The sequence below is a fragment of the Ursus americanus genome, chromosome 35 (genome assembly GCF_024610735.1).
Source record: "Ursus americanus isolate L20-20 chromosome 35, mUrsAme1.1.p, whole genome shotgun sequence".
Taxonomy (NCBI): Eukaryota; Metazoa; Chordata; class Mammalia; order Carnivora; family Ursidae; genus Ursus; species Ursus americanus.
In genome coordinates, this window is record NC_142161.1 from 8,712,025 (window position 1) to 8,737,802 (window position 25,778).

General features: G+C 36.5%; 1 long non-coding RNA gene and 1 pseudogene across 8 annotated transcripts in view; both read left to right on the forward strand.

The window, feature by feature from the left end:
• The window catches only part of LOC123795723 (uncharacterized), an 870,146-nt gene that overhangs the window by 724,955 nt on the left and 119,413 nt on the right, over nt 1-25,778 (forward strand). The window lies entirely within an intron of this gene.
• Nucleotides 5,238-5,333, forward strand: LOC123795827 (small nucleolar RNA U3; annotated as a pseudogene).

The following is a 25,778-nucleotide window of genomic DNA, read 5'->3' on the forward strand; positions in this document are numbered from 1 at the left end:
GTTTCTTACTTTGGGAATTTATTCATAAATGTTCCTTAATTAATTACACTGTGGACATGGATCACTCAAACCTAGTCATTTCTTGTCCTAGGAAATGCTGACCTATATAAAGCCCCGCCATAGCATTGACCTGCTCTGTTGTTGCCTTCCAAAATCAGGTCCTCCTGTAGAACAATCCTGATTAAGAGGTCTAGGACAGTATAAAGGGACTCATTTTCATTAGAAGAAATATTTTAGAGCATGTAAAGGCAAATTAATGTGATTATAATTCATCTCCTAATGTATGTAATCAACAATTGGTCAATATCCATAAATTATAAGAATATCTCCACATTCCTGTTAGGAAATTATTTCTGTTTTTCTCAGTACTATTTAGTGGGAAAATAGGAAAAAACAGTCCTCTCAGTAATACAGTTTAAACTTGCATACAGAAGCATAATTTCTCATTTGGATAGTTTTAATAAGCAGCCAAATTATAATGGGCTAGGAGTCTACATTTATCATATCTGGTGTACTTGCTTTGATCTCTGGTTGCACAGATTAGTTCCCTCCCAGTCCTGCTAATGGGTTGTTTTGTGGGTTGAGGATAGTTAAGCAAAAAAAATAGAGGGCCTCTTATCCAGGAAGATGGTCCTGCCTGCAAAAGTTCATGGTGAGATCAGGCTAAAAGCAAACCAAAACAAAAAGCAAACACCATGAGCAAAATAAAAAGTACTAAAAAAATATAAACTACCATGTTTGAGTGTTTTATTTTATGCCAGTATGGGTTTTAACAGCTCCATTTTAAAGATAAAGAAATTTAAATGCAAAGTGTTTCATCCAAGATCACACAACAAGCAAAAGGCAGAGCAGGGACTTGGGCCCAACTACTTTGCATTTCATAAACCAAGGCTTTCTTTTTTGCCACACTGGCTCTTCTAGAAGGCCCTGGATAAGCAAGTGCCAATTTGGACCATGAACAAAAAAGAGTGCTGGAAATTCCATTTTTTGTGGTGTTTTGTGAAAAATACATATGTGGCTAGAAGAGCTTAAAGAAATAGGTCCAACTGGTTAGTTTATAGGATTTCAAACTTATGTGTCTAAAAATGAAGTCAACATATTTTCCCCAAATCTATTTTGCTATGTGTCTCCTTCCTTAATGAGAAATACCAACAGCTACTGTATTTTAGAAACAAAAACTAGGAAGTCTTCTCTAACTCATCCCTCACCTATGTCAGCCTTTATATATATTGTCAAATCCACTCAGATTTCCTTAATAAGTGTCAAGCCTGGATGCCTCTCATGATCTCCACTCCTATTATACTGTTTAAGAAAAGCATTCCTACAATAACATCCCAAATGTTTCTCCCCTATGTGTATCCTTCCCAGGCTCAGTCCATCTCCACCCAGTGCTTCACCCTATAATTCAGAGTGATTTTTCAGTGCTAGTTTAATCATGTTACTCTATCATTTACAATCCTTCTCAACTCCTCTCAGGAAAAAATCCAAAGGGTATAGTGTATAACAAAGATGAGAGTTCACGTCACATTCTCTAGTTGAGGAAGAAAAGTAAATTCAGTCGTTGAGGGGGGTGGTGAAACTGATCAGTTCAGGTTTGGACTTCTTTAATGTGAAGTGCTTATGGTATATCCCATTGGAAATATCCATCTGGCATTTGGATACACGTATGTTAGCTGGTCTTTGCTCTCACACAAGAAAGAAACTGGGCCAAGTTATTCATAGGAAAATATTAGTAAAACTGTTATCACTCATCCCAGGAGCATTTCTTTTGCATTAAACAATTTTGAGAAAATATTAATTCATACATATAATCTCAAAACATAGAACCTCAAGCACAGAGGAATTGAGTTGGAAAGATATTTTTAAAGGGTGGGTTTTGGTCCTTTAAATCATGATGCTTGTGTATTTCATATATGCGATAAGAGGTGCTCATTTTAGAGAAACTGCTGGAAAATTCACCGTGGCTGAAACATGCAAATCAGCACAGAATGTTTGCTGGAGGGTAAATCAGAGCAATGCCATTGAAGTAGCCTGTATATGCATATCTCATTGGTGACATCTTGAGCTCTGTTAATCAATTCCTATTTGAGATAAATGCATCTGCTTGTATCTCAAAAGACTAGATTCACAGAACCGTGACTAAGATATTTCATAGATGCTCTCCAAGGACTTTAAAAGATAGACGACAGGAAATTTACTAAATCCATACAGCTAACCTAGAGAAAAGGTTAAGCAAAACTCAGAATCCTCCTTTACAGTCTGCAATTTTTGATAAACAGTGTCCTAACTCTGTCCACCTATTTCTAGAGATATTTCATTGTAATGATATCTGTATTACCAGGACTTAGAATTCTGAGGTGCTAATTCCTGTCCCAGAAAATAATGTATCTCAGAATTTCGTTCCTCCATTGACCATTTCCCTTCAAATATTTTAGAAGCAACACTTCCATCTTAGGAAAAACTGAACAAAAAGTATCTGACAAGGTAACAGAGAATGGCAGGATTTTATTCAGAAGGAAGCACTAGAGAACGTGGCTCACAATTATGCACGGAAGTCCTAAGGGCTATCTAGGACATCTTTACCTTAGATTATTTCTCTCCTAAATCATCGATAATAGAAGCCCTAGGCATTGTGAAGTAAACCCTGACTCTAAACAGACTCTAAGGGGTATCATTTTCGTGATTCAGTTAACAAGAGAAGTGAAACTCACACCATTATTTGACTGACTTAAAATGTATCCTTTTTGTGTTTTAAGTTCTCCTACCCCATGTATTCGCCATTATTTGGCCGTTAGCATTCTCCTTGAAACTGTCCTCCTCTGTCTGTTTCTCCTCTTGTTCGCTGTGACATTTTTTTTTTTTTTTACACCATAGCTTCTAGCTATCCCTCAACCACAAAGGTAGTCGAAGCAACCTCCAAAAATACCAGCTCCCAGGAGCTGTTAGTTCTGTGCTTAGAGTATAAAACGGGTCTCAAGCCTGGGTAATAACTGAATTCATGAATCTCAATTCCCAGATGACATTAATAGCAGCATAGAGCAGGAAGCAGAGTTATGTTAATTTCTGCAGGTAATGTGTGAAAGCAGATAGGGAAAGCTTGAAAGGTCAACATCTGCTGTCATGCAGGAGTGTTGCAAAATGTGATTGGCCAGTAAATGTCAACACCATGTTCTAAAATCTACATGCCACCCCTTCAATTTAATCTTAGCTTGCAACCCAGCTAACAATCATGCAGCATGTTTCAAAAGCCCTTGAATTCTAAAATGGAATTGTATGATTGCATTCCCATGGCAATAAGACACCTGTAAATTACAAACTTGTCATTTAATCAGCATAAATATAGGGAGTTTGTGCAACCACCAGAATTTTTTTCATATCTATTTTCAGGGAAGGCTGAAGACCTCTTAATGATTATATACCGTAACGGACTGCAGGTCTAACTGTTGCCATGGTATTATGTACTTCTTTTCTTTTAAAGAAGTGACTGGAATGTAGAGCAGATAATGAATCTAATTGATTGTCTCCTGCTCCACACAGATATACTTTATATTCTCTCCCTTTTGTGCTCTTTCTCCCTTTCACTCCAGACTGGATTCACAGGTATACATTTGTTCAGTGACAAGAATGGCTGTTACACAGAGCAACTCCCACCTTATAAAAAGAAATAAATATAAAATAATCTGCTTTGAAAAATATCTATAATAAAAAAGTATATGTATAAAGAGCATAGGAGAAAATATTAGCATTCACTGCACAAACTGTCAGTTTAAATCAATGAAGATAATGGGATTTTTTTGATGAACAAAAAGTATATAGTCGGTGCACTCATAGTGTCCAAGGTTATGTATAACAAGTTCTCTTTAATATGAACTTAAGTTAGTGAATCTTAAGCTTTCCAGATACACAAATTCAATTAGTCATTAGCATATTTGATAGGTAACTGGGTTTTTAGATTATAATTATTAACACACATTTGCCAACTGGATCCATTTACAACACAAAACACAAAATTTAATACAATTGACATCTATTCTCATACCATTTGCAAATACACCAAAAATAGAATTAATTTTTTTTAGTTGATACACAATGCCACATTAATTTCAGGTGTACAGCACACTGATTCAACTTCTCTATATGTTATGCTCACCACAAATGTAGGCTATTACAATATCATCTGTCACCAGACTATTACAATATCATTGACTGTATTTCCTACATAATGTCTTTTATTCACGTGACTTACGCATTCCATTACTAGAATCCTGTATCTCCCACTCCCCTTCCCCCATTTTGCTTATTCCTTCACCCCCCTCTCCCTGGCAACCATCAGTTCTCTGTCAAAAATAACATTTTAATAGAGGTGTTTTAGTTTGGGTAATTATTTTGGATAGAATCATAAATGGCTTCAGAGTACCCAGTCTTTCCCCATACAAAATAGACTTACAGACCTGAGATAGCAGAAAAGGGGTCCTGATGTGTTTCTTTGAATGAGATAAAAATTTATAGATGAGTGAATTTAGTCACTGGAGAGATTTGGTCAGAGCCACACAATCTGGTGAGCAGACTGGCTGGGTCTGTTTTTCTGACTCCTCGTTGAAAATTCTGGCTCCTTAGAATTCGGGTAACATTTTTACATCTCTCAAAATAACAATAAATTTTAAAAGAGATAACTTTTTCCTTTTTATTTTTTATCTTATTTATTTTTTAAAGATTTATTTTTTTAAAGATTTTATTTATCAGAGAGCATGAGCAGGGAGGAAGAGGAGAAGGAGAGGGAGAGGGAGAAGCAGACTCCCTGCTGAGCAGGGAGCCTGGCCCGGGGCTCCATCCCAGGACCCTGAGATCATGACCTGAGCTGAAGGCAGATGCTTAACCCACTGAACTACCCAGGCGCCCCTATTTATTTATTTTAGAGAGAGAGAGTGTGTGAGTGGGGGGAGGGGCTGAGGGAGAGGAAGAGAGAATCCTCAAGCAGATTCCCCGCTGAGCAAGGGGCTTGATCCCAGGACCCTGAGATCATGACCTGAGCCAAAATCGACAGTTGAATGCTTAACTGACTGAGCCACCCAGGTGCCCCAACTTTTTCCTTTTTAAAAGGAAATGGAGACAGGTGCACATCCCCTGAGTGACTGCTTACTGTCTTTAAGTTATGCAGGAGCATAAATGGTGTGCTCACGGTTAATGGGTTAGGTACTCCTATCAGGGTTTACAAAAGTTTAGATTAAAAAACAACAGAGGCTGTACTTTCAGGGATCATTTCTATAGTTCGTTACTAGAGAAGGTTCTCTGAACATGTAGAATATCCAAAAAACAAAACCAAAAACATTGTTTTAAGTAAGGACCACCAGGGGCGCCTGGGTGGCACAGCGGTTAGCGTCTGCCTTCGGCTCAGGGCGTGATCCCGGCGTTATGGGATCGAGCCCCACATCAGGCTCCTCTCCTGTGAGCCTGCTTCTTCCTCTCCCACTCCCCCTGCTTGTGTTCCCTCTCTCACTGGCTGTCTCTATCTCTGTCAAGTGAATAAATAAAATCTGTAAAAAAAAAAAAATAAAAAATAAAATAAATAAATAAGGACCACCAGATAGAAAATACTGAATTATCACAAAACCCTTTGATTTTATTGACAACTTAAAATACAAATTTAATTCCTGCCTGTGAATATGTGAAATGTATTTTCTTTATTTGACTGATGATATGCTATTGAAGATAAAGCACTGGTTAAAGATGCCCACTTTTTATTCTGCTCAAACACTTGTTAAGCACATACATTAATCAGCACAGCTTCCTACTTTCCACCGTGAACTAGTTGGACAGGCTTTTAATAATGCTGAGAAACCCTTTAGTCACAGTGGGAGTGGGACGTTGACTCCCTACTGTTGGCTGTGGAACTTTGGGCAAGATGAGCCATACAGGTTGTCCTTTGCCAGTTTGTCTAATTCAAGAGTATGACTCCCCAGTGAGTATTTCACCTCCCTTTCATGCTTAAACTAGTAGATGTTATGTATGAATATATAGTTGAATGAATCAATATGAACAATGCCACATTTTACAGAAATCTTAATAATGCAGCTATACATGGGGCAGAAAGTGCGTAGGACCAATGACCACTACACAATGGCATCAGCAAAATATTGTCGAAGACAAACCAGACGTAGCCATCCCATTCAGTCTGATAAAGACTTTGATTTTCATTTTCAGCAACAAAGGGTAAGCTGGTTCTCCAATTCAGGGGGATAGGACCACCAGATAGAAAATACTGAATTATCACAAAACCCTTTGATTTTATTGACAACTTAAAATACAAATTTCAGAACTGGAACTGAATCTGAGAAGATCGAAAAAGGGCCTCTTTGAAACCACAATCATACAGCCGAGTGTTACCGAGGTCCTTCATTGTTTGAGGGAGGTCACCGGGGCTGGCACTGTTACCTCAGCCACAGCATTGAACTTTTTACTAGTAAGGAAGCAAGAACTACTGTTGAACTCAATTCCCTCCAAACAGGAATCATTTTAAAAACAAGTGTCTTTTCCTCATTCGAATATAAACTAGACACCAGGGCTTAGGTTCATGTCCTCAGTTAAGAGTTAACCTTGATACAATTCCAGAGGCCCTCTTTCAAAGGGTGTCAGGGCAGTGTAGGAAATCATAAAATTCTAAGAGGTTTTGATCATTGCACTGCTTCTCTTCCCCACATTTAGTTTATCACATAAAGAATTTGCCCATGGGGATTTTTCAGACTGAATTGGCAAGTATGAAGTTTTAATGATTCCAAATAAAGTCAGGGACATGTCCTATTCCACGTTTAAATGACAAAGTTTCACCAAGTCCCATTAGTCATCAGAAGTATGATCAGTAACACGACTGTATCATTTTCTCTTTTTTGCGAAGTGTACATTGAAAGAAATTCCACTGTATTTGTGACTTTTAGAAGAGTTGTGGGTAATCTTTAAAAAAACATTTTTATTTAAACTTCCCAGTTCCTGAAATGGCCAGATACACCCTCTGCGTTCTTCCCTTGAAGACGAATTCTTATTAATACACCGTAAAACTTCATCTGAAATAATGTCAATGTTACGGTTTATTATACACTACCTCCTATCTCATACATCACCAATTCATTGCTATATGCTGGTGATTCCTAAATTTATATTATCCTCTCTTTTATAAATACCATAGCAAAACATCCACAAGAAACCTCTCTCTAGATACCTTCCAGGAACCTCCCACACACCATGGACAAAAATGAAATTAAATACTTTTCACCTCCTTCTTCTGTAATTGTCTCACTTACTGATGCTGGTTTAACCTAGGACAAGAAACTGGAATTATCTTTGCTCCCTTCATCTAGATTATTCCCAAAATATGAATAGTAGCAAATATTGACATCAGAAATCCACTCATGACTGATCCCCTTTCCTCCATCCTTCTGCTTTAGATCAGCCTATATTATGGTCCAGAGACTAGAGAGAGTCGATGATGGTGATGATGATGATTGCTATTACAAGAACTCCTGGAAGAAAGGAAAAAATAACCACTGGGAAACAAATAGTTCTCTGGTGTAAGAGTCTTTACCCTCCTCCAGAAACAGTATCATAAGTACAGGAAATGCAGTTAATAAGTGGCATAGATTACATGCTTATTATATGATCACGCAAGAGAAGTTTAAAGTGAAGCCGGAGATGATCCTATTCCAGTAACCAAATGACAAGTGAAGGCAGGGAGAGATCGCCCACGTAAAAGTCTTTGTAGTCTTATTCAAACTTTAGTGTGTTAAAGCTAAGAACCAAAGGGTCATCATCTTGGTTATAATCTCCGTAACCGATGACCACTATTTCATGGCTTTAGGTCCGGGCATTCATGTCAAGAACTAGATAACATACAAACAAAAACTTTTATTTTTCTTCTGAACTCTCACATTTCTTCCTTTTCCCCTTCTTATCATTCTTCTGGAAATCTTCTGAACTATGCCTTTCCATAGAAACAGGAACCTTTGCCCATTACTTTGATCTTGCCCCGTTTCACTTCTGTTATTTCTGAGATCGTTTCATTCTCTGCAAATGTTACACAGTAGTGTGGGAGCCTAGAGGATATGGGATCAGTGTATAATAATTGCATTTATTGGTGGTTCCTGGATATAACGCATTAGTTGAAAAACAGGCAAAAGGAGTATCTATTCTGAATAAGAAGCCCTTTGGCAGTTGATAAATGTATAGCTTCTTGCTCCACTGTATAGACTATTGGCTCCTTTATTGACATACATTCTGGAGAATAGTGAGGAGGAATTAAAAGCAGACATGTCTCAGCAGTGATGGCGAGAGTAGGCCATCTAGTCAAAGGGTTGAGGTACTGTTTCCACCTGTTTAAAAAAGGTGTTGAAATGTAAAGACACTAGTGTTAGTTGAACAGTTTATAACATCTACTTTTTTGCAACTGTTTTATATAGAATTATCCCATGGAATACTCACAGAAATGATGATAGAGCACCAAAGTTGAACGAAAGAAGGAATGGAGCTAAATCTCTTACCTTTTAAGTATATCATTCTACAAACTGTGAAATTGGTTGAAATCAACAATTTTGATAATGAGACTCTTTACTGAGAATGTGTTAAGAGCCATCCGTTTCCCCATATTACTTTTGTCTGCCAATCACACATTTTATTTTCCTACTCAACAAACAGCATATTAAACTTGTAAAATATATTTTGATATTGTAGAATTTCATTGTCAAATATCTTACACAAATGCACACACTTACATACACACTTCTTCCAAATATGGAAGAAAAGCAATGATCCTAAATTCAACTATCAAATACTACTAGCTACATTTTTACTCGACTGTAGTTTAGAAACATTTTCAAGAATCCTGACCCCTTTCCTCATCTGGCAGAGAAGATTGAATGGGTCTCCTCACTATACTGATGATAAGAAGGCAAAGATAAACCAGAGAAGTCATGCTTGCCTTTAGGGATTCACCTGGTAAATTGCTGCTTAAAGAGTGCTGTCAATAAGTTAACTTCTTTACTGTCAGGGCAATTCTGTACTGGCGGTGAGATGGACAAGATGACCGAATAGATCTTTTTTCATCTCAAGATCCAAAGTTTCTTTTCAAGGAATTGTGACTGGAGAACAGAAACAGTGTTTAGGGCCTGTTCACAAACTCTTAACTTTAAAAGAACATGCATTTTATTATGTTCTTTCTTTAGTGAACTGGTTTAAACTAAAAAAAATCTTTATTCACATTTTGCATCGCTTCTTTCCTTCCCTCCTCCCTCCCTTCCTTCCTTCCTTGCTATATTTATTGTTTAAATATTGATAATGGTTAAGAGCCATTCCAGGACTTAATATTATAGGGTGAAGATTTCCTCTTATGCCTCTTTTGTTCTCCTAGCTTCCACAGTACCTTAAAAGGAAGACTTTCTTCTTCCATTTCTATATCTTTTAGTCAGCAGAGAGATACAGTGAAATGGCTAAAAACACAAAATTTAGAACCAGGTTGGGTTTTTATTTATTTATTTTAATTGAAGTATAATTTACATACAGTGTGATATTAATTTCAATGTACAACCTACTGATTCAATAATCCTGTACATTACTCAGTGCTCACCGTAAGTGCAGTTGCCATCTGTTACCATAAATGTTATCATGTTATTGACCATATTCTTTATGCTGTACTTTTCATCTCTGTGACTTATTTATTCTATAACTAGAATCTTGTGCCTCTTAGTTCCGTTTATCTGTTTCACCCATCCTCCCACCCACCTCTCTCCTGGCAAGCAACCACCAGTTGTTCTCTGTATTTAAGAGTCTATATTTTGATTGGTTTGTTCATTTGTTTTTTAGATTCTACATAGAAGTGAAATTTATATGGTATTTGTCTTTGTCTGCCTTATTTTACTTAGCATAATATCCTCTAGGTTTATCCATGTTGTCACAAATGGCAAGATCTATTCTTTATGGTTGAGTGATCCATTGTACGTATGTGTACACACATATACACACATATATATATACACCATATCTTCAGTCATTCATTGATTCATTTATTGTAAAGCCAGTATAGTGAACATACAGTGTTATATTAGTTTCCAGTGTATAATATAATGATTGAACAATTCTGTCAGTTACTCAATTCTCATCAAGATAAGTGCACTCTTCATCCCCGTCACCTACATTACCCATGCTCCCAACTACCTCCGCCCTGTTAACCATCCCCTTGTTCTCTGTACTTAAGAGTCTGGTTTTTTTTTTTTTTTTTTGGTTTATCTCTTTTTTTACCATTATCTCCTTTTTCATCTATTGATGGACACTTGGGTTGGTTCCATATCATGGCTATTATAAGTAATGTTGTTATAAACATAGGGATGCATATATCTTTTTATATTAGTGTTTTTGTTTTCTTTCAGTAAATACCCAGTCATGGAAATCCTGGATCATTTGGTATTTCTATTTTTAATTTTTGAGGAACCTCCATACTGTTGTCCACAGTGGTTGCACTGATTGAATTTCCACCGACGGTGCGTAAGGGTTCCCTTTACTCCACATCCTTGCCAACAACGCTTGCTATTTCATGTCTTTTTGAGTCCACCCCTTCTGACAGGTGTAAGATGATATCTCATTGTGCTTTTAATTTGCATGTCCCTGATGATGAGTGATGTGGAACACCTTTTCATGTGTCTGTTGGCCATCTGCATATCTTTGGAAAAATGTCTGTTCCGGTTTTCTGCCCATTTTACCTTGCCTATGTCGAAAGCACAGATTTTAGAACCAAGTTGGGTTTTTAAATATAACCCTGTCACCTATTAGCTATATGACATTGAACAACTAACACCAACCTCGTTCTTCCTCAGTTTGCTTATCTGTAAAATGGAGAAAATAGCACTTATCTTATATGGCTGTTGTGAGAATAAAATGAGCTAATATATTAGAAGAATACCTGGCACATGCTAAGTGTTGAATAGGTGTTTGATTCTGTTGCTTTTATTAGGAGGATGGTTATTATTGTGGCAGTTCTTTTTTTTTTTTAATTTTATCTGTTCATTTATTCATTTGAGAGAGGGAAGAGAGAGCATGAGCGGGGTGAGGAGCAGAGAGAGAAGCAGACTCCCTGCTGAGCAGGGAGCCCAACGAGGGGCTCAATCCCAGGACTCTGGGACCATGCCCGAGGGGAAGGCAGACGCCCAACTGACTTGAGCCACCCAGGCTCCTCTGTGGCAGTTCTTATTAAAGGCACTATACTTTTTTTTTTTGTTTGTTTGTTTTTTTGAGAGAGTGCATATGAGAGAGAGAGAGCATGGGCAGAGGGAGGAGCAGAGGGATAAGGAGAAGCAGACTCCCCGCTGAGCAGGGAACCCGATGTGGGGGCTCAATCCCAGGACCCGGGATCATGACCTGAGCCGAAGGCAGATGCTTAACCGACTGAGCCACCCAGGCACCCTAAAGAATGTTAAATTTTTCTCTAATTGTATACATTAGATAAATCAGTTTCAGAAATCATGCCACATTAAGACTCCACATTAGATGAGTGATGGAGTGGTTTTTGCATTAACCTTGCTAGGTTAGGATGGTAATGTTGGAGAAATAAGAAACCTACACATTGTAGAGGCCTTTGTAATTGAAACAATGAAGTTATCTTGGCTGAGTGAGGGAAGAAGTGTGTGCAGCCATCACTTCCCTATCATGGCACTGAGTGTGGATAGTTACTGGAGACCCCAGTGTTGAGAATAAGTAAGATTCAGTGGATTTTTAGAAAGACCATAGTTTGCGTTTGGTAGATGCGTTTTAATTAAACCAATACCTTATTTATGATGAATGACAAAATCTTTCCATGTTTCAACTAACTTTAAATTCAGGGGACCATCTGAATCAAAACTACCCTTGAGTTCTTGCTCACTGGCCATGGTAGGAATGTTGCTTCCATTGCATTTTCAGAACTCATTGAATCCTCAGGTGCATAACTTATTTATGGTATTATCTTGTTTAGGGACTGAGCCTCTTGTTTACTAGACTGTGAGTCACTTATGAGTAGTAGCGACATTTCTTTAATCTTCATAGGTCTCAACATCTAACACACTGGTATAGAATAGGTTTTTATTAAGTATTTGTGGAATAAAGGCATCAATAAATGTCATCTGCCACTTTTTAATGTTTAAGACTACTTATTCCCCCAATGTGATGTCACCATGGTTGTCTGTCCTCACGCATTTCATTATTGAGGCAGGAAAAAAGTGAACGGGTAGCATATGACTTAGTAAATATGAATTTACACTACAGAACTGGGATTTGCCTTTTAGGTTCTTCAACTTTCACAAATTCAATATATAGTCACATTTTCAGTGTTTACAAATGTCTACTTATTCCTGGAAATCCTGGAAACTGTTGCTGCCATATAATTTTGTGCTGTAAAATCTCTGGATCTGGGTACATATGGACAAAGTCAAACTGTTAGTATATTTTATGGTGCATAAAATATATCAAATGCATAATTTATATTTTCACTGAGTTTTCTGTATTATTGACCATGAGTTTTCTATAGCCTATAATTATCTTGCTTATTTGAAAGCTAAAATTATAAGAAAGACAGTGTTCTTCTAGTACCTCTTTCCCTTTACTCTCATATACCAAAAGAACGGTTCTCTGAAGGTACAAATAATTAACATATATTTCTACATTCTGTCTTTTTTGGGAAGAAAGCAAACTTCAAAGTAAGGGAGGACTTGGATGAGGACGCTGAAGTTGCAAATTCTTTACATAGAGAATTTCCAGCTCAGGTTTTTCAGGGGGAAGAAATGCTTGAGAAAAATCTTCCTATCTTTGCCCCTAAGGAAATTAAGTTACAACCACAGCCACCTAATCTAATCACTTTTCTTATTCCTTTCATAGATTCATCTCACGGGTGGACTGGTTTTCCTCATTTTCATTCTTTTCATGCATTCTTTTTTAGCCTCTGATTCCCTCTTGATATCTATTGAAAAGTGCACGATTGCAATTTTAACATTAAATTTCTCTCTCATACTGCTTGTCTCTTTTCCTCTCATTGATCCAAAGGGGTGTGCCAAGTCAGTGGAGCAAAGTGAGCTTAATTCTTCCTTTGGCTTGTTTACCTTCCTTCTTATCAACCAGCAGCAATTAAAAGACAGAACACCTCAGTTCTTTTCTTTGATATAATTAGATGAGTAATTCCTAAGGAGATCTGCTTATTATTGATTCCTTTCAACTTTTCTTCCTTTCCCCCATTCTCACTGCATCCCACTTCACTCCCTCCAAAGTTAGCCACAGAAGTGGGACATCTGCTCAGAAAAACATTTAGATTGCTAATGATTCTTCTTAACATCTGTTACACTGCTACTGAACAGTTGTTGTTTCTTTAAGGAGGCTCAAGGGACAAGACCTATGTCACCTTAATAGTGGGTACTTTTTGGAAGTAGTAAGCCCTGTGCCTTTGGGAGCTCTCCAAAAGTGCTATTGTGTACATACATAAACTTAATGTTTCCAGTCTTACTTTTTTTTTTTTTTTTTTTTTTTTTGGTCCAGGGCAGTATTTCTGATTAGAGTACTTTGTGTTTGGTTATTGTTAGTACTTGACAGGGATTGGTTTTTTCTTTTTCTTTTTCTTTGTCTTATTCCATTGCTCATTACAGTTGCACTTTTAAAGAGAAACACTATTAAGTACAAAACCTCTCTCATATCACCTATCGAATTGGATGTGAGCTTTTTATCAAAAAAATTTAAATGGGCTTTGATACCAACAACTCAATCTGTATGATAATTCACAATAAGGAAATGACTTGAGAATATGGTCTGAGACCAAATTTTTCTTTTCTGTTCAGTAAATGCATGTGTACTTATTCACAAACACTTTGCATGAGAAGGAATAAAAAAGAATTGCTTTTAAATATATCTTCCCAGGGTATCCTGGAAATATTCTCCTACCTTCATGTTACCAAAAATGTTATTCACACCTTCAGACCACAGGGGCCAGAGATTACTGGGGAGACTAGATGTGGTTCACATAAAAATTAGCTCTCTGGTAATTCAAAAAAGTGGCGAAAGATCTAAAAGGAATTTAGGAAGTCAGGTTAAAAAAAAAAAAAAGCTAGAAACTGATAACTGAAACAGAACTTAAAATAAGTATAAAATGATAATGGTTTGCTAATTTTTTCCATTGTTTAGATTAAGTCAAATTTAATATCTACTTTAGACTTTTATTTATTACATCTGTTTTATATACAAATATGTATAGATAGATGACATAGTAGAGAGATGGATAGCTTTCTCATATTCTGCACAGTCTTGATATTTCCCATTGTCTTTCAACTGCAAAAGCCCTATGGCAACCTCTGGTGGATGAATCAATTATGATACTGGAGAAAATAACCTATCTTTAGAGGAATTTATATAACTATAAAGACTATCTTTTACTTCGCATAACAAATCAAAACTCTAATATCAATAATGTAAAATGCAAGTTATTTTTCATCTGACACCTTGAAGCAAATATCATGGTTTGCGGTTATTTTGCTTTGATTTGATTTGTTTGTTTGGTTTTTACCATCTTAGGAAAATCCAAGTAAAAAACAAAAGCAACAATCAAATTAACTCAGCTCCCTGGATTATTCCACTTTTGATTTTTCATTCAGCTATAACTAGGGTGGGTATAAGTACTCTGATATTTTAGGAATTTTGTTATGGAGATTATTCATAAAAGTAAATTATCTGTAGTTTGTTAAGCCAATTAAATGACCGATAATCTCATACAAGTTTTCTCTGGGATGGATAATGCAATTTTGTACCAAGGCATGGAATTTAAAAGCTAAGTGGTTTTTGTTCGCTCTTTCCTAAATATTGTTCAATAGATGACATATCACTTAAGAAGTAATTGGAATCTTAAAAGTGTTGTAGACAACAGATGTTAATTGGCATAAAAGAAATAATGGTACAGTTTAAACAGATTATGCAAAAGTAGCACTGGAAGAAACTAGTACAAAACAAAATACGACAAACAGTAACCGTTTGTGACTAATTCTAGATCTGAGATTCCCTGACTTAAGACCATTATGTTTTTCAAATACATTAAAATTGTGCTTCATAATTGAGTTTCAGTTTAGTTACATAAAATGAAATTCCTATGTGAAAAGTTTACATACTTGGACAGTTCATTATTTTATTTTCTTTTTTTTTTTTAAGACTATTTATTAGAGAGAGAGAGAGGGAGAGCAAGCATGAGCAGTGGGGAGGAACAGAGGGAGAGGGAGAAGCAGACTCCCCACTGAGCAGAGAACCTGATGCAGGACTTGATCCCAGGACCCTGAGATCATGACCTGAGCTGAAGGCAGACGCTTAACTGACTGAGCCACCCAGGTGCCCCTTATTTTGCTTTTTTAAATTTTAATTTTTAAGAGATAATGGTAAACTTTTGAATTAAAATGAATATAAATCTCATTGTGCAATCTGTCCCCCTTCATTTTACACATACCTCAGTATGACCACTCAAGCTCTTATCCCATGAGAAGTTTCAGATATGGGAGACTTCAGAATAATCCAGCAAAGTCTGATTCTACCCAAGGCTCTCACAGTGGTTTTCTAAGCCTTTTGTTTTACATTTTCATGTGTCTGAAATTTGTATGCATCCTACAATTAATGACAGATCATATTTTAATGATTTTTTTTCTTTCTTAGTGAACATAAAATCATGGTACATCTTACCATTAATGACATGTTAGGGTCAGTAAACGTTAAGTAGGTGCCAAAGAATATATTGAATTTAGGAAGAACCCATCAGTCAGATTATGCAGAATATTCCTTTTTAAGCAATAGCTAACACTTGATGCTTTTAATCCTTCTTGTTGTTATGTTACCTAGAATCCATCCAAGTCACTCACTAAATTTTTAAGCTGATTACATTTTCCCTCATTTTTCTATCAGCCAGTTCTCCAAAGTACAGCTTTATGAGAGAAAACAGTGACCCTGGAATAGATCATATCTGTTAGACCGTGTGGCCACAGTACAGATCATATATGTGAGATTTGTGGAACATTACCAGTGAGGTACTCAAGTGGATTTTTATAGTGCAGCACTCAAAATAACCTCGTATACGCTTAGATGGTATTTCATTATGTAAACAGATTTTCCTTTATAGATCCTAAACTTTAAAAATATCCAGCCAGTCAGGGAAACTTTCTTAATATATAAATGCAATATTCTTTCAGACTTCACACAGCAAAATTTACGCTTAAGACCTACGTGTTCTTGTATTTTAGTTTCTGCACATCCAGTCAGCAAACATGAACTCCATGGCCTCCAGCACTGCACCGCGTTTCTTGCCATTGGTATTGCGGGGGGGGGGGGGGGGTGGCGGAGATTGCATAAAGTTACATAAATGGTAAGGTCCTGAGTTTGTTGTGTATAAAGAACTCAGTAGGATAAAAGGCCTCTTTGGGTAAATCTTTCCAAAAAATCTAACGTCACTAGCAATGACAAGAGTGCCATCCATTAGCCCATTCTTCATTCATATGCAGCAGGAGGCAAGGAATTGAAACTGGCAAGCCAATTTCTGCCTTTTCTCAACCTTTAGGTCTTTTTATTCAAGGGCTATGGCAGCCCTTTCCATTTAGCACCACTCAGGATCCCTTGGGTGTGTCACTGTCACCTTGGTGAGTCTCAGCTGCCTTGAGATGTCTCATCTTGCTAACCTAAGTGTCAGGTACTCTATCTCAAAGGGCGCGCGCGTGTGTGTGTGTGTGTGTGTGTGTGTGTGTGTGTGTGTAAGAGCCCCAACATAAACACATAATATTGCCAAATTTGAATCCAGTATTTCAAAGTGAATTTAACGAGCACACACAACACAAAAAAATAACTAGCATGCCTATTCAGACACAAAGCAAGCAAAAGCAATAGAATTGTAATGCAGTGGCCCTGCATTATATTTATTCTAGAATAAGCAATATTTAAAAACTCATTTTAATCATTCAACTCCTTAGAAAGGTCAAGATCATTATATATTTTTCTTGGACTGTTTAATTTATTGTTCCCATTTACACAGCTGCCTTCATTACTGTACAGATATAAAATGATAGGAAAAATTTATGGAGGGAGGTTATCTTCAAAATATTCATTAGTACAAAGAATTACTAATATTCATTATCATCTATAAAAATGGGGACTATTTCAGTAGAACTTCCGTTCAAATGGTTTACTTAAAGTCCCTAAAATGTAGTTTGGAAAAGGTACTAGGATGACAAGGAATAAAGAAAGGAAATACAGAAATCCCTATTAAACCACTTTCTTTAACTATATTTATTATATGTGATCCTCAGATTTTAGTGAAAAGGCCTTCCAATCTCGAGGTATGCATATTAGCAACACAGAATAAATATCCCATGCTATTTCATTCAATTTTAAAGCAAGCCTGCTTATGTCTTTGTTCACACTGAGCTTGGGGGAGGAAAAAAAAAAAAAAAAAGCAAAGGCCAGTTCTTAAGCCACTCAAATGTTTTACTCCCGCCTTGTGGCAGTGTGCTGCATGGCTACTTTTCCAAATTTGACTTATTTTCATATTGTCTTAACCACTGATGAAAACAAGATTGATTAGGAGAGGAGCTTTGTGATTTACCGAAGACGGAGGTCTGTGATACAGGGCTTTTGCAGCATGCAAATCAGGAGAGTGATATGAACGGTGCTACAGAATAAACAGGCTTCCTTTCTCTACGTTGGATGTAAAATTTGACAAGAAATTTTGAGGCTCCTCTTTTTGACCAACTACAATAAGACACTTTGATTCAAAATGTTTTTAAATACCACCATTATTTTCACAAGCCAAATTTAGAGTGTTAACAAAAGCACATCTCATCTGGTTTCTTTTAGCATTAAAAAACATGCTAAGAAATACATTGGATATCTCTCCAAAACGAGACTACATGAATTGTCTGCAGAACTACAAAGAAAACTGAGCTCGAATGCTTATTTTCACAATTTTCCCTCTTTCCTTTTCTTTTTCCTTTATGTGGATTGAAAAATAAATGGAAGAAATACCTCTGGCTGGCAGGTCAGAGAAATAGATCGGAGTATGTTGTTCACATCCTTAGACTTCTGCTTATTCCACAGCTTACTACCTTAAACTATTAGCCAAAACTACGCCCATCAAATTCTTCTTCCCAGATTAGTTTTACTCTCTCCCTAATTGAGTTTAGCATCCACATTTATTAGAAAAAAACGCTCAGCTTCTTTGAGCTAGAATAAAATAAAAGCATCTTAGTTTCAGGATGAAACAACCCTAAAGCCAGGGACCAAACTTTCTTCCATACTACAGCCAGGGACTTCTTCAAAGGCATCTGTGAGTCCTGCCTTCTTGTGTTTCAGCAAGTTCTGGCAATTTCTGAAGACAACCAGTTTTATATTTTCCAAAGGCTCTCCCCACCAAAAGCTGTGCTGGTGTCAGCACGATTTAACTTATGACTGACAGCCTCTATTTGAGAGCTGCCTTTCCATTCAAACTTATCAGATCGAGTTCAGGGAGATATAGTTCAATAGATTTTATTGTTTCACAAAAGTGAAACAATATGAGTAAGGAGTTAGTGTAATTTATGAAACAGAATTCCTAACTGATTTGAAATTGGATATTCCCTTTTAAAAACATAAATCCATTGAATTATTTTTTATTTGTAAGATATACAATGATTTTTATATATATATACAAATGAATACACATACATACGCACACATACATTGTTTTTTTTCTTCCTAATTTTTGACGTTCATTAATAAAAGTACTATAATTTAACTATTTCAATCCTCAGGGTGCTTAGATTATGTAATAAATAAACTTTGTTCTTTATCCAGGTGTTCACAATTTTTTGTCCCTTAAAAATAAGTAATGGAAAGAGATCAGTTTTTACTATCTAGTTGTTATTCACAAGCAATTAATGTTACTAAATTGGAAAAATAATTCATTTTCATTATGATTATCTTAATATTCTTTAAAAAAAGAATGAAACAATTTCAGACATTTGAAATCTTTGACCAGAAACTCCTTCCAAGTTTATAAATGATGAGGTAAATTTCAAAATGCCAGCCACGTAGCTGTACATTTCAAGTCGAAGATGCATATGGGATTAAATATTAGACACGTCTCTGATATCTACGTTATTTCACATGTAACATTAACTTCTAGATAACATGTTCTTCATTTCCTCTAAAAGCATATAAAAGAGCTTTTCTATTAAACATCTTTAGAGACAGAATAAAATATCTATCTCCTATTTTCTTTTTAAAAACTTGTTTCTGCTATATGTGTAGGAGATTTTTTTCTCTCTGCAGAACTGTTGAGTTAGGAACCAGCCAGCTCTGTATATCTCCTCACACTCTCCACCTGCATTCTTATCCGAATGTCTCATCTGGGAGAATCTGAGTTTGGTTTATCGATGTTGCATTCGTAACTGACTGCATGTTAGACCAGTCTGCCATCCCTTTAGGAGCTAAACCACAGTAATATATGAAGTTGAAATTCTTTATTCCTCATCTGGCACAAGTTATTAGTTTTCCTAAGAAAGGAGGTATTTGTAAGGTTGCATTCTAGTCTTTCTCAAACCCTAAATTTTTTTTCATTGTGAAAATTTCTTCCATTTACTTTATTGTTCTATCCATTTAGAATTTAATCTTAGGAGTTCTCACATAAGGCTGAGGGGAAAAAAAATTTTTTTTTCTTTGGGTCAAAATGACCCTCCAAGATTTACAAATGTTGAAGTTGCTCAAAATAGTAAATAAGAATTGTCCCTTTCTCCTCAATATCCAAATAATAGAATATCTCTGGATCACATTGGACATACTCCAAAATAGCTAAGAATATGTTCTTTCTCATCAGAAACAGGGATCTCCGACTCAAAGTCATGGACAGTTAAAAATTAAATTTTATTTTTGCACTTCTCTGTTACATAAACAATAGAAACTGTATAACTCAAGCCGATTATTGATGGTTTTGTTTTCCTAAATTTATTACTTTCAGTGTTTGATAACTATATGTGTAGAGTCTATCATTTTAGGAAAACTGGAGAATGAGCACAAGGAAGTGAATAGCAACAACAGTGAAACTATAGCCTAGAGAAAACATTGTTCTTTGATATTAAATAGCAGTAGGGGAAATTTTACCAGGCTTAGTGCCTTCTGGAATTCATGCCTTGACAGAATTGAATAAGGCATTTGGCTTTAATAAGAAGAAAGAATTGAGTCCCATTTTCCGGTGACTTCAAACTGGCTTCATGTATCCAGGCTACATGGAGGTCTGTTGCATGCTTTATCACTTCGTAAGAAGAGCATGGAAAAAACTCCAAACATGTGAGTGTATGTACATACAAATGCAGATGTACCCCCCTCTAATCTAGGGGTGATAGGTTTGTGCCCCCTGACAAATTCATATGATGAGACCCTAAGTACAAAGTGATGGTATTTAGAGGTGGGGACTTTGGGAAGTATTTAGGTTTAGAGGGTGTTACAGGGGTAGAGCTCTTGTGATGGTATCAGAGTCTCTGCAGGAAGTGATTGAGACTAGAGCTCTGTGGCTCTATGGCTCTGGAGTAATAGTAACGGTTGTCAGTGAACCAGGAAGTGGGCTCTCACCAGACACCTGCTCTGCCAGCACCCCACGCTTGGACTTTGTAGCCTTTACAGCTGTGAGAAATAGATGTCTACTGTTTAAGCCACCCGGGCTACGGTATTTATCATAGCACAACACACTCGTCAAGACAAGTGGTATTCCAAATTTTAAGAGCTAAGATGCCATGTGAAAAACCTTTCAGATTTGTCATACTCTTAGTTTCCTTAATTTCTATTGAGCACATTTAAAAAGTCTCACGTTTTAGGATAACAGAAGCTATAATTTTATTTAGCAATAATTGAAATAGACCTGGAATTTTACAGCTTAAAATACAGGTTTCTTCTTTCCTGGACTCTTTCAACATTATTCAAAAGTTATTTTTCTTAATATTATTTTGTTTGGTTAGTCAACATTTATGCAGTGGCTACTGTTGGGCTTAGGCATGTTACTTTGACAATATACAAAAGTAAAACATTTTCCCTATTCCAAATTGCAAGAGTATGCTTGGGCCTCCCAAGAGTAAGACGAAAACTATTACAAAGTGTGACAAGATCACAACAAAGATAGGCACTCGATCGTCAGGGTCACATGGAGAAGAGCATGTAGGTGACACTCGTGGGGAAAGGTCATGGTATTCTGGGTGATAGCCCACCAACTCTGAGCTTTCAAAGAATACTCCTTAAATTTTTTTTCTTTGACAGAGCTTTAATAAGAAAGCTCTTTTCAAACAGGAGAAGGAATAGAACATATTCATTTTAATGTATAATTATGCTTATTTTAATGCAACATTATCAAGTGTCAAATGACCTGAGTAGTCCTGTGAACTTCCTCAAGAGAATGGCACAACTATTTTTTGAGCCCCTAGTACTTATGAGACATTCTATTAAGAAAAATATAGAAAAAAAAAAAGGTTTCCAGTTTCTGGAGTTCAAAACTTTGTTTACAGAAGCCAAATAGAGTAAAGATTTGAGTAAAAACATATCTAGATAATTTGATCAAGGTAGAAATCCTTTCTATGATTACTCCAGTGTAAATACAAGCCACTTTGACCCTCTGAGGACCAGAACCGTGTGCGTTATCTCAGACTGAAGCAGAACACTGTGGGAGATCTGAAAAGGCAATTGAAACCACAGTGGGGAAACTTGTTATTGGATTTTTTTTAGATCTCATGCCTTGTGACATACTAGCATTTGAGAAGGTCAGCCTTGTAGAGGCGTGGATACTTTAATAACAAGCATCTCTTCATAACAAACTTCACTTGATACTGTAATTGACTTCAAATCTGTGAGATTTTTATTACTGTGGATTTTCATCAACACTTCACCCAACATCCTAACTTGCCACTGAATAATGCCTTGTGAGTATCACGGACCTGAGATTACAAAGTGAGCTATGTAGTTGATAGCGTCTGTTATAGGACCATTGCCAATATATAAATATGATGAAAAAATGTGCAAGCTGCTGGTATTTGACCCTTGCAACAGTTATCTGTTTATTTCACTGTGCTACTGGCAAAGAATGACTTTTCCTTTCCTGGCATCTTCATAAGTCATGAACTCCTGAAGAACTGAACTAAGACTTCAACTTTCTGGAAAACTTCTTGTAAGAAACTGCCACATTCTCATAATTTAAAACAGTTTTGATCAATTCTCTTTACAATATTGTTTAAAAAGGTTCCCATGAATTAGAAAGTAAACCTTCCCTTTAAGATGAGATTAGAAAGACTAACAGAAGTTGTGTGGTTGAACTGAAATGTCAAGCTTTCTTTTATATGGGCTTTCTCTTACACAGAGTCCCTACACAACTCCTGAAAGGGAAGGGTGAGTGAATGGCTGCTTAGGAAGGCTCCAAAGATACTTAAGCCAGAGAACAAACGTCAGGCAGACTCCTTTCCCCCCAGATTACTTAATTAGCAGGTATCTAATAAGTGCACCGTCTTCTCTGGTAAAACTAGCAGGAAGAATCACAGCACAGTCAAGGTAGGTAACGTTGATACCAAACCAAATTCGAGCAGGCAGGAATCTGGTGCAATCTTGTGCAAAGGCTTTCAGAGACAAAGAAGGCTGAAATTTGGCTTTGATTGGCAATATAATATTAAAATCAGCAAGTAAAGGAAATCAGAAAGAAAAAATTGAGGAGGGCAATGAAGAAAACAAAACCAAATCAGTTTTCCCCTTAGTGATCCCACATAAATGCAGTTACTGTTCTATTCATTCTTATAACATTTTATTTTTTTTAAGATTTTATTTATTTGAGAGAGAGAAAGAGCACGAGCAGGCACAGAGGGAGAAGCAGGCTCCACGCTGAGCAGGTAGCCCAATGCAGAGCTCAATCCCAGGATCCTGGGATCATGACCTGAGCTGAAGGCAGACACTTCACAGACTGAGCCACCCAGGCGCCCCCATTCTTACAACATTTTCTAAACAAAAAGTTCTATATATAGAAAAAGGGGAACATTGTCATTCCTCTTCACTCTGAAATTCCTTCTGTGTGAAAACCCAGATCTATATCAGGGTCAACATCTTATGCTACCCAATACACCAGAGGGGAAAAAAGACCATTGCTATTTATTAGGCACCTACTATGTGCAAGAGACAGCAGATTATCACTTACTTAAATCTTCAGTTGCTCTGCGATGTGGCCATCATCTGGCCTTTACAGATAACAAAAACAAGACTCATAAATTCTATACATTGTTCAACTTCAGTTTATCAGGGGCTAAGTCAGCATTTGATTGGAGTTTAGATGGACACCAAAGTCCATATTTTTCACTCATCTGACATTGTAGGTACTGAGAGCTGCTGACTGCACAAGGCCAGCCATTTAATTAATGTTGTAGGTGGACTAATTGATTTTGGCCAGCGAATGTTTAATGATTATTTCACTTTCTCCCTTGACTAGCTGTAGTTAACGCACCAAGAAGGCACTGATTATTCTGAAACGCTAAAAAATATAAAAGATAAATTGATAAGGGAGTGCTACTTCTATGAGGTATACATAATATTCTGTAATTACATTATCATGATGATAATCTTTTTCCGGTGAGTCATTCTAATATATTGTCTCTCCCAAAGTAAAGGCACTATAGCTAACACCTTACTTCTTGCCAATACATGGTGCAAAATATATATTGGGGAGGGAGGGTAATCTAAGGTTACCTACTAACTGTTCTAAACTGGAAAACTGTGAATATTGAAATATATTTTAAGAGGAGGTGGGTGGGGAGATGAGTGAAATAGATGGGATTGTGAGTACACTTGATGAGAACTATGAAAAGTTTAGAATCGGTAAATCACTGTGTTGATTACCTGAAGCTAACATAACATTGTATGTTAATTTAGACTTACATTTTAAAAAAAAAAAGGAGGAGAGCAAAACTTATAATAGATGATACTCTGATTGAGTAGGTAGTAAATTGCTCCTATTTACTGTGTGTTTACTTGTCATTGAAGGGGCAACTATTAAACAGGGTATATTGATGTTTCTTTAGATTCCAGAAAGAACATCTTAAAGCTACCAACATCCTTACTGCATTTTCACTATTACTGATCTAGAATCTATCATTTTATTACTTGTTCATCTAGAAAATCTGACAATGCAGTGATTAAAGACACAGGCATTGAGTCACTTAGACATAGATTTGTATTTAAATTCCAGTATTATTAACATACAGTGTTACATCATTTCAGGTGTACAATATAGTGATTCAATAATTCTCTACATTAGTCAGTGCTCATCGAAATAAGTGTACTCTTAATCCCCTTCACCCCCCCACCCCACCCCACCTCACCTCTGGAACTATTAGTTTGTTCTCTATAGTTAGCAGTCTGGTTTTTGGTTTGTCTCTTTTTTTCCTTTGTTCATGTGTTTTGTTTCTTAAATTCCATGTATGAGCAAAAACATATGGTATTTCTTTCTCTGACTTAATTCACTAGGCACTCACCATACCCTCTAGAGTCATTCATGTTGTTGCAAATGGCAAGATTTCATTCTTTTTTATGGCCAATATTCCATTGTATATATATTTACACCACTTCTTTATCCATTCATCTATTGATGGACACTTAGGCTTCTTCTATAGTTTGGGTACTGTAAAAAATGCAATAAACATAAGGGTGCATATATCTTTTTGAATTAGTGTCTTTGTATTCTTTGGGTAAGTACGCAGTAGTGAAATTACTGGATCACATGGTAACTCTATTTAAATTTTTTTGAGGACTCTCTACATTGTTTTCCACACTGGCTACACCAATTTAAATTCCAAACCAACAGTGCATGAGAGTTCCTTTTTCTCCACCTCGTCCCCAACACTTGATGTTTCTTGTGCTTTCAATTTTAGCCATTCTGACCCATGTGAGGTGATATCTCATGGTGGTTTTGATTTTCATTTCCCTGATGATAAGTGGTGTTGAGCATCTTTTGACATCTGTTGGCCATCTATATGTCTTCTTTGGACAAATGTCTGTTCATGTCTTCTGCCCATTTTTTAACTGGATTATTTGCTTTTGGGGTTTGAGTTGCATCAGATCTTCATATATTTTGGATAGTAACTCTTTATAGGATATGTCATTTGCAAATATCTTCTCCCCTTCAGTAGGTTGCCTTTTAGTTTTGTCGATTGTTTCCTTCACTGTGCAGAAGCTTTTTATTCTGATGAAGTCCCAATAGTTTATTTTTGTTTTTGTTTCCCTTGCCTCAGGAGACATATATAGAAAAATGTTGCTACGGCCAATGTCAAAGTAATTACTGCCTGTGCTCTCTTCCAGGATTTTTATGGTTTCCAGTCTCACATTCAGGTCTTGATTGCATTTTGAGATCATTTTTGTGTATGGTGTGAAAAAGTGGCTCAGTTTCATTCTTTTGCATGTGGCGTTCCAGTTCTCCCAACACCATTTGCTGAAACACTATTTCCCATGGCATGTTCTTGCCTCTTTTGTAGAAGATTAACTCACCATATAACTGTGGGTTTATTTATGGGCTATTCTGTTCCATTGATCTATGTGTCCATTTTTGTGCCAGTACCATACTGTCTTGATTGCTAAAGCTTTGTAGTATATCTTGAGATTTGGGATTGTGATATCTCCTGTTTGGTTTTTCTTTTTCAAGGTTGCTGTGGTTATTCGGGGTTTTGGGGGTTCTGTACAAATTTTAGGATTGTTTGTTCTAGTGCTGTGAAAAATGCTCTCAG